Raw genomic sequence first — 11535 nt, forward strand, 5'->3', positions numbered from 1 at the left:
TGCGTGTATCTGGATTTACCAGTACAATACTTTCACTCAATGTTGACAGTGATACAACTAAAACAAGATATGAAGAGAACATTACAAAGAGGACTTCTTATCATTCTCATGTTTTTTAGAATTGCCATAATAATACCAAAATTCAAGAAAACAAGGGGAATTACCTTGGAAGTCTCCAACTTTGAGAGATTTAATTGCAACAATTGGAAATTTATCAGCATTATCCAACAATTCCTGCCCTACATTAGTAGCATGATCATTCCACAAAGAGACCACAACAGTCTTCTTCCTACAATTCAAACGTCAATAAGTTCAATATGAAGCAACATTAGACCAAAGTAACCAGTGCTAAAAAAAAAAAGAAGAAGCACAGAAAATTAGGATTACAATCAATCAATCCACACAAAGTGCTAAAAAAACATTAATAAACAAACACCCAACATAAAAACAGCAAGCTTTTATTAAAAGAACACAAAAACAAATAAAATAAAAACATACCCACAACTTTATCTTACCTCAAGAACCAAATCCAAGAGCAAAAAAAGAGTTTAAAAATTCAATCAAGGTCAAACAAAATCAACCATCCCACAGAGCAGAAATTACATAGGTATTCGAAAAAATCAGTCATGTCACAAACTAAGCATCTAATCACAGAACAGAAGTTTAGAAATTCAGCTTTCCTCGGGTGCTAAATTGCAATTAAAAATAAAAACACTAATTAATTGTCAATCTCAAGAGAACCTAAATCCCAAAAATTAGGCCAGAAACCTAAATTACATGCACCGAATAGTTCCAGATGCATGAAATCAATGAAAAAAATTACCAAACAAAAATAGTAATCAGGAAAGACCAAGTAAAGAATACACAAAAATGTACATATTTATCGTTCATTTGTGTGGTCGCCGGAAGAAAAAAAACGGGAATAAAGAACAAAGCTCGAGATTTACAGCTGCGCCTAAACATTTGCTCTCTTTCATTGCAAAGAAACCAACAACAATAGAAAAAAAAATAATCATATAAGTTTCGCCTCATATTTTCCTCATTTACCTCAGTTTTCTGAGCAACCAAACAAAAGCTAAAAGATGGACTAGAAAGCGAATCTAACTTGAGTAGTGTAAGAGAGCTCATAACAGAGTGGAAATCTCTAAATGAAGGCGAGAACCTGGAGATGAAATCGCTTTATCTGAAGAAATTTGCGGATCAGTAGTACGGTGACACGCGTGAATCGATTACAGCTTACAAGCTTTCGATTTTTCATTGAGAAATTCACACAACAGAGAGAGAAGAGAGCGAAGCTAAGGACTCTCTGTGACTTTCTCTCCTTTTGCCCTAACCTGGGTTCCCCAAATTTCAGAGTCGAGTGTCGCGTGGGCTTTATCTGAAGAAATTTGCGGATCAGTAGTATGGAGACACGCGTGAATCGATTACAGCTTACAAGCTTTCGATTTTTCACTGAGAAATTCACCCAACAGAGAGAAAAGAGAGAGAAGAGAAAGAAGCTAAGGACTCTCTCTGACTCTCTCCTTTTGCCCTAACCTGGTTTCCCCAAATTTCACAGTCGGGTGTTGCGTGGGTTTTGCTAACTTGTTTAAGATTTTTGTGTTTATTTATTAAAAGCACAACCCGTGACATGGAGAGGGAGATGGCTGCTGACATGGATGTGGAGGGGTAATTTTGGAAATGAAATTATAAAACAGTACATAGTGCATGAAAAGGATAATTTTTTGGGCAACAGTAGACATATTTTGGGTTATGGAAAGTTGGGTTATGAAAAAGCTATTAGGCCCAAATGGGCGGGCCAAAACACAGTTTTCCCTATATTGTATCATAAGAAAAAGAAAGGAAAAAAAAAGAGTGGAGGGGGAGGGGGAGAGGTGGGGGGCTATGTTGTAAACAATAGGGTAGCCTGTGTAAAGCCCCCAGTTTTTACTTAGAGACCTCATTACCCATTAGGAAAAGGGTCAGTGACCTATTATTAATAATGCAAAATTACCCAAAGATGGATATTTGAATTTTTTTTTTTTTTTTGGAGAATTTAAGAATTGTTGACACAATATAGTGAAACTGCATATACAAATATTGAGGTCATTAGTTCACATGACTTAAGCGATTAAGAACATTGAAGAGGAGACATGTTGCTTGATAAGCCCACCTGTCTACATCTTGAGCAGCCACAGTTTGTTGCTCATGAGACTTTTTGGAAGACACCTCCAGGGATAAGATTGAGTAATTTAAATTCCATTAACAGAGTTCCTCTCTTTCACTAGCCTTTAGGCCCTTAGGAATCAAGCTTAAACTCGAAAGATTCTAAAATCTTACTCCCTTCTAACCTCAGGAAAGTTTTGAGAGCTCAGGTATCCACAAATATCTTGGTACATTCTAACAAGTCCTATACCACTTTCCACCATTCAATTTATCCCAAAATAGCATAAATGTCAAGGGGATACAGGAGACCAGAACTAATAAAGGCAATGACATTAAACGGGAGAAAAAAATATCAAAGCATGATAGAAGAGTTAAATACTTAAACAAGTTAGTGTTGGTATTTTAATTATAGTATTCCATTAATACAGTACCAAAATACTGGATGCCATATACTTTTGTCTAACAATGGATGGAATAATAGATATACAAGCACAAGAAATATGTTTCACTAACATGAAAATGAAATTTATGAAAGGTGGCTAGATTCGAGAAATACAAACAGGATAGAACACCTATGAAGCATGAAATATTTTTGAACACAAACTTTAACAAATCCATAACATGAATAAATGTTTGGAACCACCACACTAGATCAGCAATCTGTAGCTTCTCAATATCATAACTGTTACAGCTATATTCGACTTCTAACCATATAAGCTAAGCCTATGTTTTGTTTCTAGAAAGTTTTAAGGAGAAAAAATAGAGCAGAGAAATATAAGAAAAAATTATAAAAGTTTTCTTTTATTTGATTGTCCATTGAAAAGTTGAAGGAAAGAAAATTAAATTGCTAAAGAATGTAATTTCCACTAACTTTCCTCATTTTTTGTTAAGGAAAATGGACACCACCACCACCCCAACCCTTTTCTTTCGTTTTTTTTTTCTTCATCTTTCGCATGGTACCCAAACATGAGAAAACCATTTTCACTAGCATTTTTTCCTTTCCTTTTCTTATTACTTTCCAAGAACCAAACATAAGGTAAGTTTATGACACCCTTTCTAACACAACCATTAATAGACGGCTCAAGGTACTTCTAACAGTGAAAGACGAATTTCACAAATACTTATAGTAAATTACAGAATAAGCCAAAAGTGAAGATAACATCTATTAATACCTGCCTTCTTCATCTTCCAAATTCTGAAGATGTTGTTTTTCATCTTCACTTAAGTCCAATGCAACTTGGACGTAGGAAAAATTAGAACAAAAAAATAATCAAGCATTCTTTTCTCAGCATCATCATGCAAAATTTTCCACCATAGCATAAAAGGAAATCATGAAGAAAAATAAAAAATTAAAAAATAATACGCATGCTCTCTACAATAATAACAATAAAGGCAAACTACTCCAACAAATTATTAGAAAAAATTGGAAAAAATAAAATTCAGAGAATGGAAATCCATTTTCACCTCCATATAAAATACACCATGAAAAACATTGGAATCTAGTAAAGCTCTAGGTAAAAGAGGTATTTCAGGCCAATTTAAGAGCTCTATCAGAAATTCAAATGCCCATTCTGAAATAGAAAATTTAAAACCTAATTGAAACTTAACTATGCAATCCGAGTACCATAAAAACATTGAAAAAGTCACACAAATACTCGCATAATCTTATCAATCGAAAGGTTATAATACAAGGTGCAAAACACCAGAATCAGAAATAAGTTTCACATTCTACAAAACTTACACTAAAAAGAGAAAGTTAAAAGGTCACAGACAGTCGAAAATAACCAGAAAATAAAGGAAAATAAAAGAAAAGGGACCTGTTTGGCGATAAGTTCTCTCTTAGAGTGGGATGGGAGTTGGGAGACACTCATCTAATATATAGGGAAAGTTGTGTTTTTTCCCCCCCCTCTGTTTTCTGGATCTAGGGGTCTCTTTGCTTTTGTGCCATTTGAATTAAATTTCACAAACCCTAAACCCACGATTTTTGAGCCAGGCTGAAAAATACCACCTTTGCCTGCAAATCGTGATCAGATTACCAAATAGCATCTTATTGTGCCATTGGAATTAAATTTCACAAACCCTAACCCACGATTTTTGAACCAGGCTCAAAAATACCACATTTGCCTGGAAATCGTTGTCAGATTACCAAATAGCATCTTATTGTGCCATTGGAATTAAATTTCAAAAACCCTAAACCCACGATTTTTGAGCCAGCCAGAAAAATACCACCTTTGCTTGCAAATCGTAATCAGATTACGAAATAGCATCTTATGTTTTAAAAAAAAAAAAAAAAATCAAAAGCTTGGACAGCTCGTGAACAATGCAAAACAACATTTAGCTCAAATTTTTTCTCAACAGCCAAACAAATTGTTAAATGGAAACTCACCTGCGATTACTCCAAAAGGAAGACGAAGCTCCACCGCCGATTCCAGAAACCACCCATGAAAATGCAGGCAAAAGGAGAGAATAGGGCAAAAAGCGAGGAAGTCAGCGTTTCCCCAAATTTTTGAGTCGGGTCGTGGGTTTTGCAAATCCTAACTCTAAAGCTTAATATTTTTGTGTTCAATTATTAAAAACACAACTTCCCGTGCTGACACGGATAAGGAGATGGCTGCTGACATGGTAGGCTGGAGGGGTAATTTTGGAAATGAAATTATAAACAGTGGATAGTGCATGAAAGGGATATTTTTTTGGGCAACAGTGGACATTTTTTGGGTTATGGAAAGTTGGGTTACCAAAAAGCTATTAGGCCCAAATGGGCGAGCCAAAACACAGTTTTCCCAAAAAAAAATCCTTTTCGAAATTCGACATTATGCCTTAATATAAATAGAATCTATAAACCTATAATAAAATTATTTTTAAAAAATAATTTTAATATATATGTAAAAGACCCTGCACAGATTCAGTGTTTGTACCCTTCATGTGGTTACCTCAACGGCTCAACTCATCCAAAGGGACACATTCACTGTCGGTGTTATGGGACTTATGGGGTCGTCTCAAAATATTCCACATATTTTTAACATTTTTATTAGAAAAAAATGTAAGATATTTTTAATATTCTATTAAAATATTTCTAATTTAAAATAATAATATGGCAAGAAGGACCACTCATATTTGAATATTCTCCTTTATATATATTACATAAAAATTTAAATACTTAGGTATGAATATGATTGTATAAACTTTATATATATATTCTTCTATCATTTAATGTTATTATAATATATTATTATTATTTTCTTAAATATTTCAATTTAATATATTTTATTATTTATAGAAAATTTATCCAAAATTTTTATTTCTTTTAATCCAACTTTTTATGTTTACAAAAAATTTATATGCAATTTTTCTTTCATATTTCAATAAATCCAAAACCCTTCCGATTTCCATCAAAATCAAAATAAAATTTCAACATTTTAGATGTGTTTCTAATATATTTTTGTAAGAGCTATTTAAAAACTATTATAATGATTTTAAAAATTTATTTAAGATAATTCACATATTAATTTCTTTTACTAATTCTAAATTCAAATCATATTTTTTGAAAAACCAAAAAAGAAAAATGGAGCATTTAAGTTCTGTTTGAGAATGTTTTCAACAACAGTTTTTAAGAACCTAAAATATAAAATGTTTTTATTTTTGTTTAAAAATATTTTTAGACATATTTTAAAAATAATTGGTATATATAATGATTTACTTTTAATCGTATTTTGTATACTTATTTTTAAATTAACCCTTAAAAGATTCATGAAAACAATTAAAAATACTTTTTGAAAACATTTTGTTTAAAATATAAAATTATTATTATTATTTTATTATCAAACATATATATTTTTTTTTATATTTTTTATTGCAAAGAATAAAAAACTAGTTTTAAAAATAATTATCAAATAGGATTTTAAGTTCCCAAAACAATTTTTAAAAATTATTTCAAATGTTTTGTAGAATAAAAATTTATTTAAAAATATAAAATATTGTTAATCTATTCTTTATATTTTTGAGATATAATTTAAAAATAACTTTTATGTTTAATATTTTAGTTTTAATTTGTTGTTCATATTTGTATAGTTATCTTTTTAAAACAATTGAAAACATTATTTTATTTTATTTTATTTAGATTGTACTTGTAAGGTAAGCCAACATCGCGTGGGCTTGTTAGATCCATTCTCCACAAATATCAATATTTGAATCAAAACGTAACTATATGTAATTAGAGGTTTGAGGTACATGCTCCAAAGTATATAATTAGACATATTTGTGCACATGCATGTGTTGACATGCTAATATACTAAGATTAAAAAATGAAGCTTTAATATATATACAAATATTTTTTAAAAATAACCCTAAAAACACTTCTTTCTTTCTTTTTTTTTTTTTTCGTGGGTGTCTTGGATCCATTCTCCACAAATATCAATATTTATGTTTGAGCCTTTGAGGTTTGATGTACATATACGAAAATCTATAATTAGGCATATTTGTACACATGAATGTCTTGAACTGCGAGAACGTGTGACGAGAGAGATTGCATATGTGAAAGCTCTGAGGATGAGAGACTAAAAGGTAAAAACTGAACCTTCAATTAGAGGAACATCTCCCAAAAAAAACAAAAAAACAAAAGTCAAGAGTAAAGTACAGCTGCACAAGTAACATGTCACCTCTGAAAAAAATTAAATTATAAGTCCAAGGGCAGCGTGAAAATTCGTTAGCTTAATGGTAGCTACTTTTGGGTATGAATCAGAAATGGCCGACACATCTGGCCGAAACTTTCGGAAAAAAAAGTCTATCCATGTCACAATCATAAATGAACTTTGATAAATAGAATAATAAAATAACAGTAGTTATTAAAAAAAAACATATATATATACATTGATATTAATATCATTTCCCTAAAATAAATAAGGTCATGGCACCCCTAAATTATGAATGTTATGATGAAAATTTTAAAAAATTGTTAGATATTTTCATCTTTTGGGTGGATAGGTGTAGGGTTCTGCAGGACTCTCCCGCTGTCCTGTGTCACCGCTCACCAGCAGATCCATCAAACGCCTATGGGAAATCATTCTCGTTAATGTTACACTCCTTGTCTGCTCTGTACCCCACTCTCTTAAAACCTATGGCACATTCTTTACCAATACAAGCAGCAACACCTAAGCAACTTGGGGATTGCTCATTTTTTTACTGATACATGTTCATTCACTCTAACCTACAGAAATAAAGAAAATAATAATTATAATCATTATCATAATAATAATAATGGAGCCCAATTAGACCATTGGATACTATCGTCCTAGTCTATCCCAACTTTGGCTGTTTTGGCAGAGGCAGCATACGGAATCTGACCATAAATAAAAGAAAATATCAACTTTAACCATGCCTCTCTCCGTTGCATTAAAACAAATAAATCAATGGTTAGAAATGATATCGAATAATTTATGAAGGGGAAGAAAGTTCACATGCAAGGAGCGATTTAGCTCAAATGAAAGGTTTGGCCTTATATATGGGTAAGCCAAAGGAACATCTGAAGTGATTCCATGAGAAACAAACATAAAGCTCATGATTTAGCAAGCTTGATCCGGTCAAGGGGTGTTCTTCAAAGAGTCCATTACGGGGTTTCCGCTATTTCTAAGGCTTGCTTTAGTAATTTGGCCTCTTTCAATAAATTTATGGGGCTACCAATAGATGGTTTGAAATTTTGGTGCTTTTGAGTAGATTGGAGCTTAGAAAGAATGGAAAGACTGTTGGGCTAGGGGTTTCAAAAGAATATTTCTGTTGGGTCTAAGTTTGAGAGACAACTTCGTAAGTTGGAATGTTCTGTTAATTACAAGTCTTAACTCAGTTAATGAGAGGAGAGAGGAAAAAGTAATTAGGAATTAGCTAGTGTGTTAATGAAACTCCACATTCTTTCATAGAATGTTAGAGAGATTAATGAAGCAAATAAACGTAAAATTTATCAAGGCTCTACTTCAATTGCATTCGACAAACCTTGTTTGTCTTCAAGAAACAAAAGTTTAGCAAATGTCAATTCAATTGGTGAGGAGTTTAGGTGTGGTAGGTGCCTCGAATCCCCGTAATAGAAGCATGAAGTCAAGTAGGGGGAATATTTGTTTTCTAGGATAACCAAGTGCTATAGCTTATTGAAATGGAAGTAGAAACTCTTTCAGTTTCCTATTGATTTCAAAAACTATGAGGATAGCTTTATTGGGATGTTCACGAGGGTTTATGGTCCAATCTAAATGAGGAGAGGGAAAATTTTTAAGCAAAATTGAGTGATATTAGAGGTCTTGGGAATGATCCATGGTGTGTGGGAGGAGATTTCAACATTATGAGATTCTCAAGGGAAAGAAGGAATTGCCAAAGAATATTTCAGAGGTTATAGAGGACCTGGAACTAAAAGATTTTCCTTTAATTGGTGCTTCATTTACTTAGTGTAGCGAGGTAAATAATAGGCTAACTTCTAGGTTGGACCAATTTCTTGTTTCTAAAGATTATGAAAGCTTATTTAAGACTTTTAGCAACTTGTTCCAAAGCATTTCACCAAAACTAGTGTTAGACCATGCGCCTATCCTACTAGATGGTGGAGAAAGAACATTGGCTAAAAGAGAGATAAGAACATTAATTTTTTTTTCTTTCACAAAATAACCATTGCGCAAAAAAGAAGAATTTTTTTTGGCTAAGAAATGAATGAATGGCAAAACACTAACCTAGGAAGTTGACATTAAAGAAAGAGTGACAAATGCTTTTTGCATAAATCTACTTGAGTTGGGAGAGTGGAGACCGAGCATTAATGTTTTGTCCTTTGAATCCTTATCTAGTGATGATTCAAAGGCTCTGGAGATCTCTTTCCCCAATGAGGTGGTTCTTGCTACTTCATCCCGTTTATGTTGAGATAAAACCCTTGGTTTGAATGGCTTCTCCATAGCTTTTTGGAAATTTTGTTGGGATTTCGTGGAAAGGAAGATGATAGGTTTTTTTTTTTTTTTTGCAAAGTTCATGATTTAAGGTCCTTTAAGAAGAGTTAAACACCACATTCATAGTCTAGTTCCAAAGAAAGATGGTGTAGACAACTTGAAGGACTTTAGACTAATTAGCTTAGTAAGAGGTTTATACACACTTCTAGCAAAGGTCCGTCCTAAATAATGGACTTAAGAAAACGGTGGGTAATATAATCTCAAATTTCCAACATGCCTTCGTGCTAAGGAGACTAATTTTGGACGCCATTTTGAATGAGGCCATTAATTCTGGACTTAATTAAAGACTATTCAAGAGGGATCATTCAAAGCTTGATATTGAAAAGGCATATGTTCGTAAATTAGAGTTTTATTTTTGCACTATTGGAAAAAATGAGATTTGTTTCCAAGTGGATTAGATGGTACACATCTCTACATTGTATTTCTCTATCTTAGTCAATGGGTTCCTATCAAGTTTCTTTCAAAGCTCTAGAGGTTTGCAACAAGGAGATTCGTTGTCCTTGTTGGAGAGCTTGAAGTTTGAATTATTCAAATATTTGTTGATTTGAATTAGTCACCTAAGTTTGTTAAAATTAAATGTTAATTTATTTGTTTTTAAATCTTATTAGATTAGCGGTGTTGGATATCCACCGGGTTTTTAGGATAAGGTTTTTGGTTTTCTCAATTTTAAGGATTCTTGAATCTTAGAGTCAATTTATAAATCTAGTTGTATTTCGTATTAAAAAAATAATAAGATTTCAATGCTTTCTATTTTTTGTTCTACTCCAGCTTCAGTCTTCTTATTTATTGATCATGACAATGAAGGTTTTTTTCCACATTCTCATCAAGGCAAAAGAGGAAGGGGTTTAATGACGACTTCTCAATTAGGGGAAGAGATGGTGTGGGGGTGGAGGTCTTCCATTTGTTATTCGTGGATGATACCTTCATTCTTTACAATACTAGTAAGGAGGACCTAGAGTATTTGAATTGGGTTTTTATGTGGTTTAAGGCAATATTAGGGCTAAAGATCAATCTAAAGAAAAATGAGTTGATTCCTATTGGGGTGGTCCCAAACATGGAGGATCTTACTAGGATTTTAAGTTGTAAAGTGAGCTTTCTCCCAACCACCTCTTTAGGCCTTCCTTTGAGAGCCCTTTTCAGGCCCTCTATGGTTTAGGATAGGATGAAAGAAAGATTTTAGAAAAAGCTTCCTTTGTGGAAGAGACAAGACGTAAACTTTGATAAAAAACACTTTGCCAACTTGTCGGTTAATTTAATGTCTCTTTTTATCACCTCGGAGAGGATAACTATTAGACTAGAAAATATTCAAAGAGATTTTCTCTAAAGGAGAACTTAGGAACATAGGCCACATTTGGTGAATTGGTTTACTGTTTGCATGAAAAAGTAAAAAAATGACTTAGGCATAAAAAATTTATCCATCCTTAATAAGGCTTTTATGGGAAAATAGTGTTAGAGATTTGTAATTAAAAGGAATCCTCTTTCGAAATGAGTAACTATAGGTAAGTACAACAAGAAGGAGAATGGTGTACTAGAGAGGCGAGGTAGGGTTATGGAGTGGGGGTGTGGTAGGCAATCAAGGGTGGTTAGTAGGATTTCAAGGATAGAACAGGTTTTAAGGTGGGTTTCTCGAAAACAGTATGAAGTTTTAGTGGGATAAGTGGCTTGGGGACATGCCTTTGAGGGGGTCTTTCCTATAACTTTATTCTATAGCCTTTTCAAAAAATGCTTAGGTGGTTGATGTATGGGATAACGATAGTTGGAGCCTTAGGTTTAGGTTTATAAGATAGTTGCATGACTATGAATTAGAGAAGGTAAAAGCCTTTTGTGAGAGGTTGAATAAGCATTCCATTAGTATAAACACTAAAGATAATTTGGTGTTATTGGTTACAAAGAATGGTAGCTTCTCAGTTAAGTATTTCTATTCTTTTTTTGTCAAATAGAAAGACATAGTTGTTTTCTTATGGCATAGCATGTAATACTTGGGTGTTATCGAGAATTAGCTTCTTTGCTTCAGAAGCAACTTAGAGCATGATTATAACTCTAGATCAGCTCAAAAGGAGGGGTTACAAGACTTCTCACAAATACTACATTTGCAAAGAAGTAGAAGAAATAATTTACCATATTCTCATTTATCGTTCGAAAGCAAGTTTTTTTGTTGTAGTTGATTTATACTCTTTTTGGTGTGCAATGGGTGATGCATTCTTCAGTTAAGGATGTTCTTTTGAGTTCGCATGGGTTTTTTTGTAGAAAAGAAGAGAAAAAAAGGCTAGGAAGGTTGTTCCACTATGTTTGTTTTAGACCATTTGGAGAGAGAGAAATAGGAAAGTGTTTTTAATTGTGAAATCATGGACCAAACATTTAAACAGTCTTTTAGGATTAAGTCAGAGTGCCTATTGGGATTGTCCTAATCTTTGATAGACTT

The 11535-nt window shown here is 32.9% G+C and overlaps 1 long non-coding RNA gene across 1 annotated transcript; it reads right to left on the minus strand.

Annotated features, from left to right (window-relative positions):
• Positions 1-4920, minus strand: LOC132253752 (uncharacterized). The gene is made up of 3 exons (XR_009465608.1): positions 4532-4920; positions 165-289; positions 1-57 (listed from the first exon to the last, which is right to left on the minus strand). It is a non-coding gene; the product is annotated as an uncharacterized LOC132253752 (long non-coding RNA).
• Between the last annotated feature and the right edge of the window lie 6615 nt (positions 4921-11535).

Source organism: Vitis vinifera, chromosome 5 (assembly GCF_030704535.1).
Source record: "Vitis vinifera cultivar Pinot Noir 40024 chromosome 5, ASM3070453v1".
NCBI classification, from domain to species: Eukaryota; Viridiplantae; Streptophyta; class Magnoliopsida; order Vitales; family Vitaceae; genus Vitis; species Vitis vinifera.